Raw genomic sequence first — 18,695 nt, 5'->3', positions numbered from 1 at the left:
CTAGAAGTAATAAGTGAATTTATCAGAATTGTAGGGTACAACTCCTACACAAAAGTAAAGTCTCTATAAGTAATGTAAAATCAGAATAACGAAAAATTTAAAAACCATTTATAAAACATTTATTAAAGTAATACCGTGTTTAGACATTAATTTTTTGTGTTTGTGATTTGCAAACTGAGATCTGTGGGGAAAAGAAAGAGATCAGCCTGTTACTGTGTCTATATAGAAAGAAGTAGACATAAGAGACTCCATTTTGTTCTGTATTTGAGATGCTGTTAATCTGTGACCCTACCCCCAACCTTGTCCTTGCAAGAGACATGTGCTGTGGTGACTCAAGGTTTAATGGATTTTTGGGCGTGCAGGATGTGCTTTGTTAAACAAGCGCCTAAAGGCTGCTTGCTGGTTAAAAGTCATCACCATTCTCTTAATTTCAACTACCCAGGGACACGTACATGGCCAAAGGTCGCAGGGACCTCTGCCTAGGAAAGCTAGGTATTGTCCAAGGTTTATTCCCATGTGATAGGATGAAACAATGCTGTTAAAAGGTTTATGGAGATGTTTGCATATGCATCTCAAGGCACAGCATTTTTCTTTAAACTTATTCATGTCACAGAGATCCTTGTTCTTATGTCTTACTGCTGATTTCCTCCCTAAAAACGATCCTATTGTCCTGCCACTCCCTTATCTTTAAGATGGTAAAGATAATTATCTATAAATACTAAGGGAACTCAGAGACCGCTGCCGGCGCGGGTCCTCTGTAAGCTGAGCGCCGGTCTCCTGGGCCCCGCTTTTCTTTCTCTATACTTTGTCTCTGTGTCTTATTTCTTTTCTCAAGTCTCTCGTTCCACCTAACGAGAAACACGCACAGGTGTGGAGGAGCAGGCCACCCCTTCAGAGATCTACATGGCAGCACTGACAGCAAGTAAAGATGATCAAAATAAACAGAGAAGTAGTGTATTCAAGAACTGGGATCTCCAATGTTATTAATTCTCCAAGATTGAGCTATTAAATTAAGTGCAATTTGAATTAAAACACTGGTGAGCTTTAAAAGAAATATTTAAAGAAATTGGCAAGCTGAAGCTACCATTTCTACGGAAATAAAAATAACTTTGAAAAGCCAAAATAATTTTTAAAATGAAGAAATTTGGAGGATGTATACTGGGTGATTTCAATATTTACCATAAACTCTAGTAATAAAAAGCAGCGTGATATTGGCATAAAATAGGCATAAATCAATGGAATACAATAAAGCCTACATGAATAGAACCACACAGACCCCAGCTGATCCCAATCCTGACCTAGGGTAGGCGTGCCCTCTTGTGTTCAGACCCCTGTCCTGCTGCCTGGAGCCCAGGGAGCCCCAGAGGTCTTGGCTGAGCAGGTGAGGTAGGACGTCGGGACCACTATCCTTAGCCCTGTGGCCACACGGGGGGCACCACCGCACTGCTCTCAGATTCTCTGAGCAGAAGAGGGGAGTGGGCTGTAAATCAGGCAGAGATGGCTGACCCGGGGCTGAGCATCAGTGGGGGTGAAGGAGCCTCTGAGCAGCAAGGGACTCCACAACGATGAGAGGAGAGGGAAGCTCTGGAGCCTTGTGCCGTCCCTGAGGTTTCTGTCTCCTCCCTGCAAACCTTCTCTCCAGCCCTTCATGACAACACTCTGGAAAACCGAAAAGAAGCAGCATTTTCTTCCTCTGCTTCTTTCTTTTCAGTGCTCCTTCTTCATGTAACAACAATAACACGTGCACAGCTGCTTTCCAGGAAGGATGCATGAGACATGGTCACGTGCTCGTTTCTGGCAGAGGACCTGGGGTCTGGGAACGTAGGAAAATGTCCCCTGTAATACCTTTGGAATGTTTTGAAGAATCTTTTCAAAACATGTTACCTGAAAAATCCCTCTCATTTGCAAGGCCCTGTCCAGTGACCGCCCAGTTTACCCAGATGTGGCTGTGCAATGGGGCCAGATTGAGGCCCTCCACGGCGTCGTTCATCCAGCACGCCCAGGTGTCCACACCTCAGAACCTCTGCACAGCTGCTCCCCTGCCTGGAAGCTCATCTCCAGGGCTCCCTTCCACCCTGACGTTCTCCTCATTCCCACCACAATCCATCCCTGCACTGCCCACTTCATGTGGCGTCTCCCATCCCCTCTGACCCCACCCTGTTGTGTTTTTGTTCACAACGCTTCTACTAACATTTAAGAATTATTTACTTATGTATTTATTTTCAGAGACCAGGTTGTGCTCTTGCTATGCCCAGACTGTATGTTCCCCAAAGAAGACCACCAGAGCCCAGAGTCAAAGCCAAGCGGCAAGGATCTTTTACTGCAAGTTCGAACTTGGTCCCTCCATTCTACAGCATACAAGAGGGCCCCGAACAATGCAAGTGCTTGCCTTTTATAGCCCAAAGTAAATAGGATACGTAAGGTTACAGAGGAACAAAGGAATTCTTTTGGTTACAGCACTACAATTGGTTAACATTTTAAGTTATACATTTAACAGTTTTCTATTGGTTCCCGCGCTTTCAGTAAATCCACGAACGGCTGTGTCCTTATCGGAGACTTTCCAGGTGGTGTTTGTACTGGGCTCGGGAAGTTGAGAGATATATGGGGGGATGTGCCTGATTTCTTTCATTCTTTTCATTTCCCCCTTTCCTCAGGAACCTCTAGAGCCAATCTTGGGTCTTATAAGTCTGATTCTGTTTCAGCGTTTACAGGTTGGTATTGGGCTCTGAGGACCATGAGCTGTACTGTATCAAACCTTTCCCTGAGAAATTGTAAAATTCTGTTAACAACACAAGGTCTTACGGTAAACAGAAATAGTAGACTTAGCAGGGGTCCAAGGAAGGGGGCTAACAGGGAAAACACAGTGGAATTCCACCATCGGTCTGCAGCTGAAGCAAACTGCTGTGTTTTCCCCAGCGGCCACTAGGGCGGCTAACGTTAGGGTTAGACTACCTAACTGCATGTTTGCAGTGAGCTATGCTGCCGGCGCAGGGTGAGTTTTAAGGGGTTGTTCTTAGCTCTGTCCACAGTCCACGTGGCCGGTGCTTTAGCCGCCGCCGTGATTGGCCCCAGAAGGTCAGAGGTTGGGTCCACTGGCTTGACGTGGGTGTAATGGATCCATGACGCGATGCCTTCTACCTTCAGTGCGGTGGATGTGGTTAGGAGTACCTGGAGCGGTCCTTTCCACCTGCGTTCTAGGGTCTCTTGTCGCTGTCGCTTAACCAGGACCCAGTCTCCCGGCTGGTATGGATGGGGTGTCGGTGGGGGACCGGTCTCATATAGTTCTTTCAGCTTGGGCCAGATCTCTTGATGAATTTTCTGCAAGGCTTGTAGGGAAAATAAGAGTTCAGAGACATTTTCTGTTTCAGATTTGAGCAGATCATCTTTTAGGCTGGGAACCAGGGGTGGGGGTCTGCCATACATGATTTTGTAAGGGGTAAGGCCCAGTCTGTAAGGGGTATTACGGGCCCGGAACAGAGCGTAGGGGAGAAGGACCACCCAATTAGCGCCAGTCTCCATAGTCAATTTAGTTAAGGTCTCTTTTAAGGTCCGATTCATCCTCTCTACCTGTCCTGAACTCTGGGGCCTGTAAGCGCAATGTAGTTTCCAATTTGCCCCAAGGATGGAAGCCAAATCCTGACTTACCTTAGCGACGAAGGCCGGCCCGTTATCTGACCCTATCTGGACGGGGAAGCCATACCTGGGGAGGATATCTTCCAGAATTTTTTTTTTTTTTTTTTTTTTTGCTACAACCTGAGCAGTTTCCCTTTTGGTTGGGAATGCTTCAGTCCACCCTGAAAAAGTATCTATAAAGACAAGTAAGTACCGATACCCATATTTTCCTGGCTTTATTTCAGTAAAATCTACTTCCCAGTAGATACCGGGCCTGGTTCCCCTGAGCCTTGTTCCCGTTGCAGCCTGGGATTGGGGGTAGGCGTTGTTAAGCTGGCAGACTTTGCAACTTGTCACGATGCTGCTGGCCATCTTGGCTATATGTCTGATTTTGAGCTTGGAGCATCTGATCATGTCTATCATCTGCCGGGCACCCAGGTGGGTGGTTCGGTGGATGTGTTCTAACACTTGTTGTCCTAATTTTTCTGGTAGGATGGTTTGGTCATTAGTATCAGTCCACCACTCATTCTGGATCTGTTTCAGGGGAAGTTTGTCAATCCACTGGAGATCTTGTTCTGAATAATCAGGGAGATATGGCAAATCCCGGGGGCCCGGATCAGGGAGCTGGAGTGCAAGGAGCTGGCTGGGAGCCTTTGCCACCCTCCTTGCAGTTTGGTCTGCCAGAAAGTTGCCTTGAGCAATTGGAGTGGTTGGTTTCTGATGCCCTGGGCAATGTACAATAGCCAATTTTTCTGGTCTCCATAGGGCTGTTAACAGGGCTAGGATCTCTTGCTTGTTTTTTATCTCTTTTTCTTTAGCCGTTAGTAACCCTCGCTCCCTGTAAATGGCCCCATGTATGTGTGCTGTAGCAAAAGCATATCGGCTGTCTGTGTATACTGTCAGTTTCTCTTCCCTGCCCCTAAGGTAAGAGCTTGGGTGAGCGCTATCAGTTCGGCCTTTTGGGCTGATGTCCCCAGGGCAGGGGTTCAGCCCAGATTACCTCAGTCTCTGAAGTCACTGCCGCTCCAGCGTACCTCTGGCCTTGGTGTACGAAGCTGCTCCCGTCAGTGACCCAGACTAGGTCAGCATCAGGAGGTGGGCGGTCCTGCAGGTCCTCTTGAACTCCGTGCACCTGAGCTAGTATCTCGGTGCAATCATGGAGCGGGGTTTCCAGGTCCGGGTTGGGCAGCAGTGAGGCAGGGTTTAAGGTTGTTGGGGGCAGGAAAGTTATCCTGAGGGGATTTAGTAGTAGTCCTTGGTAGTGGGTGAGCCGGGCGTTACTTATCCATTGATTAGGTGGCTGTTTGAGTACACCCTCGATGGCGTGTGGGGTAACGACCCGTAATTCTTGACCTATGACAAGTTTATTAACATCTTGTACCATCAGGGCCGTGGCCGCAATCATTCGGAGACAAGGGGGCCACCTGGCAGCCACTGGGTCTAATTTCTTTGACAGGTAGGCAACCGGCCTCCACCAGGGGCCTAAGTTCTGAGTTACTACCGCCTTGGTGACACCCTTGCTCTTGTCCACGTATAAGTGGAAGGGCTTGGTGACATCAGGTAGTCCCAGTGCAGGTGCAGAGAGTAGGGAGGTTTTGATCTGTTGGAAAGCCGACTTGGCTTCTTCTGTCCAATTAAATGGCTGCTGCCCCCATGTTGCCTGATACAAGGGTTTAGCCAGCTTTGCAAACCCAGGTATCCATAGTTTATAAAATCTCGCCGACCCCAGGAATTCCCTTACTTGTCGGGTGGATTGTGGCCTGGGGATCTGCAGAACAGTCTGTTTCTGGGTGTCTGTTAACCAGCGCTGCCCTCCTTTTAGCAGGTACCCCAGATATGTTACTTCTGATTTACAGATTTGAGCTTTCTTTGCCGAGGCTCGGTAGCCTAGATTCCTTAGAGCTTGTAAGAGACCCTTGGTCCCTTGAATACAAGCTTCTTGGGTCTCAGCAGCAATCAGGAGGTCATCAACATACTGTAGTAAGGTTATATCAGGGTGTTTGCGTCGGTACTCACCCACGTCTTCATGGAGGGCCTCATCGAACAGGGTAGGAGAGTTTTTGAATCCCTGCAGCAGCCTGGTCCATGTCAGCTGGCCACTTATGCCCTTCTCAGGGTCAGTCCACTCGAAGGCGAAGAGCTTTTGGCTCTGAGGGGCTAAAGGCAAACTGAAGAAAGCATCTTTCAAATCTAAAACAGTGTACCATTGATGTTTAGGGTTTAGGGTACTCAGGAGGGTGTACGGGTTAGGCACAGTTGGATGTATGTCCATAACCCTCTTATTGACTTTTCTTAAGTCTTGTACAGGTCTGTATTCTCCGCTATTAGGTTTTTGTACCGGCAACAATGGAGTATTCCAGGGCGAGTGACATGGGCGAAGGACCCCTTGGTCGAGGAGCCGGCGAATATGCGGTGCAATCCCTTCTTTGGCCTCTGGGGCATCAGGTATTGGCGTACCCGCACGGGGTCTGTCCCAGGCTTGAGCTCAACGAATAAGGCAGGATGGTGTTTTGCTAGTCCTAAGCCCCCCGTTTCCGCCCAAGCTCTTGGATATTGCTGGAGCCAGGTTGCTATGTCCTGGTCAGGGGCCGCTCGCTCCTGGTGGAGTCGGTATTCATCTTCTAGGGTTATAGTCAGGATGGACACGGGCTGATTTTGGGAGTTGGTCACGAGGGGCCCCTCAGGGAGGAAATGGATCTGTGCTCCCATTTTAGTTAGCAGGTCTCTCCCTAACAGGGGACAGGGGCTCTCAGGGATGACCAGGAAAGAATGGGTTACATTCCTGGCTCCGAGGTTTACTGTTCTCTGTGTTGTCCAGGGGTATTTCTTAATTCCTGTGGCCCCTTGTACCCACGAGGACTTGGAGGATAATTTTCCATTAGTTTTAACTAGGACCGAGTGCTGTGCTCCTGTATCAACCAAGAACTGAACTGGGGACCCCTCCACTTGCAAAGTTACCCTAGGTTCGGGGAGGGGGTCCGAACCCCGTCTTCCCTAGTCTTCGTCTTGAGTGACTACTATGGGTGTAGACCTAGGGGGTCCCTGTCCTTGTTGTTTCTTTTTGGGGCAGTCTCTTACCCAGTGGCCAGCTTCCTTACAGTAGGCACATTGGTCTTTGCTCAGATTATCATGTCTGGGGGACCGCCTAGGTTGGGTGTTCTCTGGCTGTAGATGCTCTTTCTGTACTACTGCTGCCAGGACCTTGGTCATTTTTTCAGTGGCCTTAAATTGCTTTTCCTCTGGAGTATCTCTGTTATTGTAAACCTGCTGGGCTATCTGAAGGAGGTCCTGAATCCGCTTTCCCTCTAAGTCTTCTAATTTCTGGAGTTTCCTTTTAATGTCTGAGGCCGCCTCATTTACAAAAGACATTACAACAGCTGCCTGACTTCCTGGAGCCTCTGGGTCTATGGGGGTGTACTGTCTAAAAGCTTCCATTAACCTTTCTAAGTAGGTAGCTGGGCTTTCTGTCTTTCCCTGCAGAACAGAGTATACTTTAGCCAAATTAGTGGGCTTGCGAGCAGCTGCCTAGAGACCCGCCATTAGAGTCTGGCGATAAAGGTGTAGCCGTCCCCTACCTTCTGCCGTGTTGTAGTCCCACGGCAGCCTGGTCAGAGGAAAAGTCGCATTTATGAGGTCGGGGTTGGCAGTCGGTTGACTTTCGTACCCCAGGACCATCTTTCTAGCTTCTAACTGTATTCCCTCTTGCTCCTCCGTTGTGAACAAGATTCAGAGGAGCTGCTGACAATCATCCCAAGTGGGCTGGTGGGTGAACATGACACTATCCAGTAAAGCCATTAAATCTTTGGGGTTGTCTGAAAACCGAGCACTCTGAGTCTTCCAGTTATACAGATCACTGGTGGAGAATGGCCAGTACTGGAGCCTGGGGATTCCCGTGTCATCTGGGGGTCCTATTTCCCGAAGGGGTAGAGCCACTGTGGAGTCAGGCGGCTGGGGGAGGGGCTAGCCCACAAAGTGCGCCCTCACGTCCGCCCCGCCAGCCCTTCAAAGTTACTTTCACTTTCAGCGGGTCTGGGTGCGCCGGCCGCCTCCCGTCCACCTGCTCCTTCCCGTGGCTCAGCCCGGGGGGCTGGGGCCTGGGGCCCGGAGAGGTACGGAGGGGATTCTGTGGACAGTGGGTCCCCGCTATCAGGTAGAACAGGATGGGGGGGCAGTCGGTTGCTTGGATTTTAGCGGCCGAGCAACCAGTGCCTTACAGGGTTCAGGGGCTAATTGGAAAGGGGACTGCCAAGGAGACGGGTTCTCAACAAGGTCCTGCCATATGAGGATATATGGGATTTGATCCAAGTGGCCCACACGCCCAGGTAGGAAAATCTTGGACTTTAGTGATGACAGGAAGTCGGAACGTCCCTTCGGGTGGCCACCCCACGTCAAAGGCAGGCCATTCAGAGTGGCACAGAGTAATTAGCTTTCCCTTCCTGATTTCCATACTAAGATCATGGCCCCTTGCTCTAACATCCTTGAAATTACTTGTAAGGAGAGTTAGGGAAGTGCTCTGGGTATTACCCATCCTGTAATAGTTTGTAGCCTCTTCCTGTAAAAGAATATGGGTTAGAATTCCTGTAAAGGAAATCTGGCGTATTAATAATATCTAGCCGCAAGCGTGCTCCGGAAGCCCAGGTCAGAATCAGTTCAGATATCTAGCCGCAAGCGCGCTCCGGAAGCCCGGGTCAGAATCAGTTCAGATAAAAATCTAGATCAGATCAGACGAGAGCCAGAGGATGTCTCCCGCTGGTCTCCACTGGCCGTCCTATAGCGCATCTGCCAGGACTGCGTCAGCCTCAGTTTCAGACCTCACGAGTCACAGATACAGGTTCAGAACAGAGAACAGACACAGACAGACAAACAGAGACGAGCCGGCTCACCTATCAGCAGATCGATCCTGGTAGATCCATTGACTAGGGGTCTGGTGGGCTTGGGGAATCCCAGATGGGCCCCCAGATGTTATGCCCAGACTGTATGTTCCCCAAAGAAGACCACCAGAGCCCAGAGTCAAAGCCAAGTGGCAAGGATCTTTTACTGCAAGTTCGAACTTGGTCCCTCCATTCTACAGCATACAAGAGGGCCCCGAACAATGCAAGTGCTTGCCTTTTATAGCCCAAAGTAAATAGGATACGTAAGGTTACAGAGGAACAAAGGAATTCTTTTGGTTACAGCACTACAATTGGTTAACATTTTAAGTTATACATTTAACAGTTTTCTATTGGTTCCCACGCTTTCAGTAAATCCACGAACGGCTGTGTCCTTATTGGAGACTTTCCAGGTGGTGTTTGTACTGGGCTCGGGAATTTGAGAGATATATGGGGGGATGTGTTTGTACTGGGCTCGGGAAGTTGAGAGATATATGGGGGGATGTGTTTGTACTGGGCTCGGGAAGTTGAGAGATATATGGGGGGATGTGCCTGATTTCTTTCATTCTTTTCACTCTGTCACCTAGGCTGGAGTGCAGTAGTGCAGTCTTGGCTCACTGTAGCCTCAAACTCTTGGGCTCAAGTGATCCTCCCACCCCAGCCTCCCAAGTAGCTGAGGACTACAGGCATGTGCCACCACACTCAGCTATTTTGTATTTCTTTTTGGTACACATGGAGTCTTGCTATGTTTCCCAGGCTGGTCTCAAACTCCTGGCCTCAAGGGGTCCTCCCACTTCAGCCTCCCAAAGTGCTGGAATTACAGGCATGAGTCACTGTGCCCAGCTACAGATGTGTTTATTTTAATTGCTTATAGTCTCTCTCTCCTCTGGAATACAAGCTTCATGAGGACAAGGACAGTGATTTTGATTGTTCACAGCTGTATTTCCCTTACCTTGAATAGTGCCTGATTGTTACTTTAAATATACTAGTTGAGTGAGTGAATGAATGAATGCACGCATAGACTCACACACCAACATACGCAGACACAAAGGTGCCATCACGCAGATTGACATATGTTCTTAGATACTCTCCACACAATGACACAATCACACACAAAATACACACAACTGACACACACTGACACATTCTCACACACATGCTCTTGAATGCTCTTAAAGCTTAATATTCTTTTTTTTCTTTATTTTTAATTTTTTTTGAGACAGGATCTCGCTCTGTCACTGAGGCAGTGGCATGATCATAGCTCACTATAACCTTGAACTCCTAGGCTTGAGCAATTCTCCACCTCAGCTTCCCAAGTAGCTAGAACCACAGGTATACCCGCCACCAGATTCAATTAATTGTTTAGTGTTTTGTAGAGATGGGGTCTTCCTTTGTTTCCCAGGCTGCTCTTGAACTCCTGGCCTAAAGTGATCCTCCCACCTCAGCCTCTCAAAGCTGTGGGATTACGGGCGTGAGCCACCTCATCTGGTCTCGAAACTTAATTTCCTATCCACATAATGTGGTGAACATTTCTCATGTGATTATGTATTATTCACTTTAATTTTTTCTCCAAATATTACACAAAATTGCAAAGAGTCCTAAAGTTTGAAAGAATGCATGGTCATCTAATTATTTCCTTTGTGTATGTAATAAATTATATTTCTATAATTTTTACTAAAACATTTGACAATCACTTAACAACATCATGACCCTCATTCCTAAATACTTCAGTATGCATCTCTTAAAAAATAACATTTTTCCAACAATAATATTATTACACTGAAGAGAGTTGCTACAATTTCCTCATATTATGAAATTTCCAAGTAATGTCAAATTGTCTTAATAATTTCCCAAACATCTTTCTTGTGAAGGTGAGCAGAGCTCAGGAGCTCCAACCCTCTCTGAGGTTTCTGTTTTCCCTGCAACTTCTCTCTCCAGCCCCTTGACAGCAACATTTGGGGAAACTGAAAAGTAGAAACATTTTCTTCTACTCTCCATTGCTCAGGTTTCTTAAAACTCCCATTTACTCAGTTTTCTTTTATTTGGAAACAACACCTCCATGTCCACATAGTATTCTAAGATGTAAACACCCATATTGGCATTATCAAATCTGAGCACAGCTCCCCTGGGCCTCCATCTCCTCAGTAGGGAATAAGAGGGCCCCTGGCTGGGGTCACACGTGGGACCCAGAAGTGATACCACCTGCAGAAGGTGTCAGGGTAGACCTGAGACCTGGAATGAGCTCACTTCCCTTCCTCACGTTCAAGGGTCAATCCTCTAGGAATCCCCCTGTCTCAGGTACTCCATTCTGTCATCAGGGGGTCAAGAAAGGTCCAGACAGCACTAAGATCTAACCACTCCACCGTCCTCACCTCCATGGATAGAGCCCAGGTGAGAGCCACCCCTGCTCCTCCTCCCTCGTCTCCCATAGCCTCAGCACCATCGTCTGCCTCGAGTCCACCAGGACTGAGCTCCTCATGCCCTTTCCCTGTTTGTGTCAGTCACACTGGGTCCCCCAAACACCCGCACTCGCATCCTCAAAAGGCTCTGCACATTCCTCTTCTGTCCCCCTCATCTTCCCACCCCAACTCCAGAAATCTTCCCACTGTACCCCCTGGAATTCTCAGTCCTTGATCAGGAAATCCTCCACATCCTCTCTCAGGATGCTCCTGTGCCTCGCAGTTCCAGCAGGAACCTGAGTTTCCCGAAAGACACGGACCCTTCGGAAGTCCTCCCGCATGGGGACTTTCCCCAGGGGCTTGTACCTTTGGACTCATTTGTCATTGTGGTTTTGAGACCTTTCTGCCTCCCTCCTCCCTAACCTCCCTAAACTGTCATCAGATTAGGGCCCCACTCCCTTCATTGTAGCCATTCCCTGTGGGCCGCAGGCTGTTCCTCTCAATCCTGACTCGTAGCTCCTGGTTCCCTGGCTCCGTCTCCAGCAGTGCTGTCTCCTTGATATTGATGACTTCAACATATGCAGATGTGGTCGGCTGAGTAATGGTCCCCAAAGATGTCCAGCCTCAATCCTTAGAAGCTGTGAATAGCTTGCATTACATGGCAAAAGGGACATTACTCATGTAATGAAGATTAAGGACCTTAAAATAGGGAGATTTGGGAAGAGGAACATCACACACTGGGGCCTATCACGGGGAGGGGGGGGGAGGGGGGAGGGATTGCATTGGGAGTTATACCTGATGTAAATGACGAGTTGATGGGTGCTGATGAGTTGATGGGTGCAGCACACCAACATGGCACAAGTATACATATGTAATAAACCTGCACGTCATGCACATGTACCCTAGAACTTAAAGTATAATAAAAAATAAAAAATAAAAAATAAATGATATTCAAAGAAGAATATTTAATGACATGTTAGAAGGTACTATATTTGAGAGCTATTTGTTAAAGTGCTCCCAATTTTGACAAACATTTGTAGAAGTGTGTGTGTGTGTTTTTTTTTAATCTTGAGGGAACAGAAATAATAATATGGGTAAAAACTTTGAGTAATATTCACAAATGACACTGGGAAAAAATAAGAATTCAGCAGCATCTAACGTATTTTCTCTCGCTTGCATAATAAATCAGGCATCACTGGCTTATGTACATAATTATCAGGCCTCATCTTTATAAAACCAATAAAGAACGTTAAACCAAAAAAAAAATAGGGATATTCTCCTGGACTATTTGCATGGGCCCAATCAAATCACATGAGCCATTAAAAGCACAGAGTCTGCTCTGGCTGGAGTCAGATGTTGCAGAAGAGGGAAGAAGAGGAGAGACAGGAGAGGAAGTCAGAGGTTCCAAGCGGGGGCATTGGATGTGCCACAGGGGCCACGCGTAAGGACGCAAGACAAGGCGCTAGGAGCTAAGTGTTGCTCTCAAATGACAGTCAGAAAAGAAACAGTGACCTCAGTCCTATCTGCAAGGAACTGAATTCAGATAACAGCCTGAATCAACTTGGGAGTGGATTTTTCCCCAGAGTCTCCAGGAAGGAACACAGACCTGCCCATACCTTGATCTTAGCCCTATGAGACTGGACTTGCAACCCACACATCTGTGACATGACAAAGAGGCGCTGCTTAAAGCCACTCGGCTTGTGGTAATTTTATGACAGCAATAGACACCCATACAGCAGAGAGGATGCCCTCACTCCCTGGCATCTGAGATCCTAAAACTCCTCTCCTCCATGACCTTCTCCTCTGCTGTGCCTGGGCCCTGTGCCCTTGTCATCTAGGCCTCATCATGGCCGAGAACCCCAGCACTTAAATACTCTCAGTCTCACACTTCCCACTCTCTGACCGTCTTCCCACTCATCTCCTTGCAGGGTGGCCACAGGCTCTGAGGACACAGATACTATCATTTTATCATATGTTGTAATTTGATATCAGCAAATAATTCATTCTATATGTACCTGTTTTTCAGGCTTGGTGTCCACCCTGTAGTACATCAATTTCAGCAATCCTTTGATCTCCCGGCACCCCCCACCCCGGGATTCTCAATCTAGTGATCCTGCCATCTACCCATTGTCCCTGAGCCTTGGGTGTCCTCTCCTCCCTCCTCACCCATTTTGAATTCTATGGTAGATAATTTCCATCCCTCCCTTGTCTCTCCCTTGCGTTGTCACACTTGCTCAGCAAAACTATACAGCTGGTGAATTCCACCTCTGCCTACATTCACCTGCCCCCATGAGATGCAGGAGGCTGGAGAGCAGCACACAGCACACTGACTGTTCTCTCTACCTTCACCACCCAAACCTCTTGGGGAGCCCCCACCATGTTCAGCAATCACCCTTTCCCTGCATAGCTCACCCTCAGCCTCCTCCTGGCCTGGGTGACTCTTACACACCTTCTCTCTGTGCTCACACCTCCAACCCCCCTTCCCCTTCTTACTTCTGCTGATGACCTTGCTTCCTACCTCACTGAGAGAAGTGAACACATTAGAAGACAATTTCACAGATTCCACCACCATCAGCTCATGCATTTGCAGCTGTACCACTTGATGGGCCTTCCACCACATAGACAGTTGTTGTAGGTTAAACTAGTCCCAGCCAGAGCCAGTTCCTCTGCCAGTGTCCAAACCACATCCTATCTCATCTACTTAAAGATAATAATTCATCAGTCTATTATTTTTTTCTCTTTCATTATCATCATTTTTTCTCTCTCCACTGGACCACTGTGGCAGTCACAGGAATGCACATCTGAGGCCCTCAGCTAGAGGAAGTGTAACTGCTGATGGTCCCAGCTATTCTAGCCTGAAGCCTATCACCACATTTGCTCTGAAACCATGTTCCCATAGGCTTCCTCCAGACAAGGTTGAGAACAGCAGGGAAATTAAGGCAGGATCTTTCCTCCACTGAAGGCCGACTGAGCTCCAGGACTCCCTGATCCCCTTACTGAACTTCCCTTAGCCTGAAGTGGGTCCAGGGCGCTTCCAGCTGACTCTCCCTCCCTCTCTCCTTCACTGGAGTTTAGACTTGCATCACCCTCTGATGGCTCTCCCAGCGTTTTCTATCTTCCTCCCTAATTTCTGTCACAAGCATTTCCCCTAATAAATTCTTGCACATCTAATACTATATTAGGGTCTTCTCCAGGAACGCTAACAAGAGTGGTATCAGGAGTGTTCCAAAAACACAGGCCAAAGCATGGGGATTTGGGATGAGCTCACCCACTGCCTGGCTGGCCAAGAGGATGCCATCTGGGTCGGTGGAGGACACAGAAAGTGCATAGCACAAGGTGCCGCCGAGCAACTGTGGATCTGCCCAGTGCTGACCTGAGAAGATGCCCTGGTTAGGGGAACCTATGGCGGGTGTGATGATAGAAGCCTCTGTACAATAATGACAGGGTGAGAGGGAAACCTACAGAGACAGTGGAGTTGGCTGAATACTACTCGGCTGTGTTGGTGTCCTATAAAAGGAGAATGAGAATCTGAGGATTGTTAACAGCAGTCGGTGGCTATGTGTGAGTGCCTCTGCAGTGTCTCATGGACAGTCCTTTATCTCCTCTAGAGGAAGGGCAGGTAGCATGGAATAGCAGCTGAAGACATCATTGTGAGGGTCACAGCACTCCAGAGATGTTTGACGCTCAGCCAAGGCATGCCTGTTGTGGGAAGTCAGGGCCCTGCTGGGGAAACGTGAGATTCTGCAAACTGGAACAGAGTTATCCGATGGGTGCCCTCCAGGACCCTCTGGGCATGCAGGGGAGGCTCCCCTTTCTCTGGTAATAGTTCCCGCTTCCTATACTGGAAGATGCTGCAGAAGCCTCCCCCCTGTGATGCAGCGGGAACCCCTCTCAGGAGCTCTGCAGGAACCAGCCGGCATGGCCTTGTAGGAGCCCACGGAGCACTTCCGGGATTGGAATGTGAGGGTGTTTGATCAAAGCATCAGAATGTTAGGCTGGATAAATAAAAAACCTTTGGCTTGAGGGCAGTTTCTCAGGACATGGGTTTATCAGGGACTCCAGGGCATGAGGCACACTCACTGCTGGGTGGCTCTATGTAGACTGGGAAAAGTAATGCCCAACTATCAACAAGTTAACCATGACTTAGTTGCCCTGGAACATGCAGAGGATGAAATAAGAAGGCTGAGGAAAGTGGAGTGTGGATGGAGCCATTATGTGAGGCCAGAGACCCATCAGGGTCATGTCCCACCAGAAAACCCAGAGGGCACACCTTGTACCAGAGCCCTCATGAACGTGCTGGTGAGAGAGACCTGCATCACTAAGAAGTGTCGGGGTTCTGTCCTCTGTAGGATGGGGATGATGATAGGAAACGTGGTCCCAGAGTTGGGCTAGTTACTATCTGTTTGAGGATGTGGCCCTGAAAAGATAGAGATCAAGTGGTGGCAGTGACCTGCAAAAGTCAGAGGGCACAGTTACCATGACAACCCCAACAGAGCAGCCAAGGTTGTGCTTGACCTGCAGGGAGTGTGGAGAAGGTTAATAGAGGGCAGTGTCTCAGGTTCAGAACTGAAGGACAGCCAGCAAGGGCGCTGCTTGATATCTATGGAAAGAAAGCAAGAGTTGAGGAGCAGGAGGCCGAGGGTGGTTGACACAATATAAAACCATAATCCATTCTCAATGCCCAGACCTCAGCCAACTTTCAGATTCACATCCCAGTGACAGAGGAGGAGTCCATACCCATAGGAGGAAGACCCTGGAACAGCATGGAAGTGTATGCTGTCTCAATTCCCTGAGCTCTTCTGCAAAGGAACCTACAGCCATTTACTCAGGAGACTGTACACTGGGCAAGGGATATGCAGAATTTGGAGGAGGATTGACATTGGGTGTGAGCTGACATTGATGCCCAGGTTCCCACAGCTCCATCATGTCCCATCACAGAGGGGCTTCCAGAGGCTGGGACACATTATAGCTCATAATCCCGTAGTCCTAGCCCTGTTTATTTCCTTATTTCCTGAGTGCATAATTGGTCTCGATGCACTGGCAGCTGGAGTCACCCCCACACTGGGTCCCTCGCCTGTGGAGTAAGGACTCTTATTGGGCTGCAGGCCAAAGGGAAGCCTCTGAAACTGCCCCCTTCTCAACTGAGTCAGAAGTGATGTCACATCCCAGGGCAGGTCTGGTGGAGGTTATTGCAGGTATTGTGGGGGTAGCACCACCAGTAGAGAGCTGTAGGAAGTGGGGTGGTGTTGGGGTTGCCTGTTATCTGTGTGTATTCTGTCCTTGCTGAAGTCTGATGGGGCCTAAAGAATGAACACGATTACTTCAGACTTGACCTAGTAGCAGTCTTGATTGCACCTGCCATACTGGCCGAATATCACTGCTAGCGGAGGTTAACAAGGCTGCAGGCCAATGTGTGCAGCCGGGGATTTGCTGAGTGCTTTCCTTTCCAATTAGAAAGTGGATATGGAGTTATTCACATTCATACCACAATTATTTACAGTTTCCCTGAGCGCTATTAGAACTCTCCCGCCATCTATAACAGAGTCTTAAGTGATTCTGAACATTCTACAGAATATTCAATCTGTTCATTTCATTGACAACATCATAGATTGGGATGGATGAGAAAGAAGGTGGAAAGTATGCTGGAGGCCTTGGTAGAACACATGCTCCCCAGAAAGAAGAGGACAAATCTTACAGAACTTCAGGAGTGGCCACTGCAGTGAAATTTTATGGGTGTGGTGGCTAGGGGCATGCAGGGAAATTTCTTCCAAGTGAAAACAAAACAAAATAGAAAAAAAAAAACAACAAACAAACAACCTGTTGCATCTTTCATCTTCACTGGAAAAAAAAAAAAAGAGAGAGAGAAGCACACTGCCTGGTGAATCTCTTCGGGTTCTGACAACACTACATTCCATATTTAGGTATATCATTTTGGCCACATTTTTGGTGACATACCAGGATGCCAGCTTCAAGTAGAGCCCACACAGGAAAGGACACTGCAGCAGACCCAGGCTGTGGCGCAGGCAGCCACCGTCCCTCAGTCCCCCTGGTGCTGGAGGTGGCAGGGGTGGGGAAAGATGCAGGATGGAGCTGAACCAAGCATCGGGGGAAAGTCACAGGGGAGGGCCTTGGATTCTGGAGTAAGATCATGTCATCCACAGCAGAGACATATGCCACCTTCCAGAAACAACATTAGTGTTACTGGCCCTGATCAGATAGAATTCTTGACCGTGTGACACCGAGAACCATGTGATTCCAACTGCTTATATGAATTGGCTTCTGTGTGATCTACAGAGTCGTAGATTGGATGGGCCCAACAGTGTCCTTCATGAGATGGAAATGGTCCATGTGGATTGACCCTGAACCCCAGGTTAACACCCCATCCACGCAGAAAATACCTGCCCATGAGGTGTCAGTGAGCAACCAAGTGGGCAAATGCAAGTTAGCCAGCCTTCACTGTGGGTCGCTCAGACGTGGCAGGATGGGTGCGTGCATGCAGGAACCACACTAGCTCCCTTCATATGCCCATCCTGCCAGGTCATTCAACTGCCTTGGCAGGTATAAGTCGGTGCTGCTGGATCCATAGGTAGCCTCATATTTGGAGGCTACAATGGGCCCAGCACAGCACTGACTCCCACCAACCAAGGCTGATCCAGCTGCTGCTGCCTCTGAATATGCAGCTTGTCAGGATTAGAGGGCCATGATAGGCCCTGATGAGCCCTGCTAGGGCGCTATTTCTTTAGGTGACCAAATAGCCACTAAGTGACACAGTGACCACACTGAGCCTCATCATGGAAAGGCCAGGGGTTCATCCTCACAGGGATAGACACTTCCTCCATGGGTAGGCTTGTTTTCCCCTATTCTCAGACTCTCTGCCAGCACCACTATCCAGGAGCTGCGGACATTCCTGATCCACAGGTTTGGAATTATTGTCAGCTCAGTGTCTTCCTGGGGGACCCACCTCGCAGGGAAATGGAAGTAGGTGCAGCATGGGCCACGACCAGGGGATCCGCTGATCCTATCACCATCTGCACCATGCAGGGGCTGCAGGCCACACAGAACCATGGACAGGCCTTCAACAGGCACAACTCAGAACCAGCCTGGAGGAAACACTGAGGAACGGGGCCATCTTTCAGGACACAGTGCATTGATTGAATCAGAGACATCACTACGGTGCTGTATTCTCAGTAGGAAGAAACTTGGGTTCAGAAACCAAGGGATGGAAGAGGGCGTGGCTCCATGTCCCATCTTTTATATTCACCCGCTGTGGAACTCGCACTTCTTATCTCCCAAGTCTGGGCTTTGTAGTATAGGAGGTCCTGGTTTTCCACAGGGAGGCACTCGGACAAGGGCACAAACAAGAGCCCATTGAGCTACACATTGCAGTTGCTTCCAGGGAAGTCTGGACAGTATGGGCTCAGAGAGAAGCAGAGGAGAAGAGCACCCCTCTCCTCTCCAGGCAGAGGTGATGGACCCGGATCCCCAGGACAAGGCAGGGCTGCTGTTACACAATATGGGGCAGGAGGAGTTTGTGTGGAACCCACAGATTCACTTGGGGGCTTCCTTGTTCCCCTTGTCCCATTGCAAATGTGAACAGAATCATCCAACAGAATCATCTCAACAGTCTGAGAGAGTTTGATTTCCAAAGGCCCAGACCCCTCAGGAGGAAGGTTTGAGCCACTCTCCCAGGTAATTTCCCAAGGCCTCGCTCTTGTGCTCTGACATCCTCAGCAGCATTGGTGCAGAGGCCCTGCTTCTCATAGGCTGTTCCCAGCCACTGACAGGTAACAGCACGGACACTATGGCAGGCCATTCC

The 18,695-nt window shown here is 48.7% G+C and overlaps 3 pseudogenes across 3 annotated transcripts in view; 1 reads left to right on the top strand and 2 right to left on the bottom strand.

Annotated features, from left to right (window-relative positions):
- Nucleotides 1–18,695, bottom strand: part of LOC126953147 (class I histocompatibility antigen, Gogo-OKO alpha chain-like) — a 280,609-nt pseudogene that overhangs the window by 62,072 nt on the left and 199,842 nt on the right. The window lies entirely within an intron of this gene.
- Nucleotides 1–18,695, top strand: part of LOC126953088 (class I histocompatibility antigen, Gogo-B*0101 alpha chain-like) — a 133,020-nt pseudogene that overhangs the window by 24,685 nt on the left and 89,640 nt on the right. The window lies entirely within an intron of this gene.
- LOC126953075 (HLA class I histocompatibility antigen, B alpha chain-like) overlaps nucleotides 1–18,695 on the bottom strand; it is a 147,162-nt pseudogene that overhangs the window by 62,072 nt on the left and 66,395 nt on the right. The gene's annotated exons all lie outside the window — the stretch shown is intronic.

Source organism: Macaca thibetana, chromosome 4, assembly GCF_024542745.1.
Source record: "Macaca thibetana thibetana isolate TM-01 chromosome 4, ASM2454274v1, whole genome shotgun sequence".
NCBI classification, from domain to species: Eukaryota; Metazoa; Chordata; class Mammalia; order Primates; family Cercopithecidae; genus Macaca; species Macaca thibetana.
This window is presented reverse-complemented; position numbering and strand designations above follow the sequence as displayed.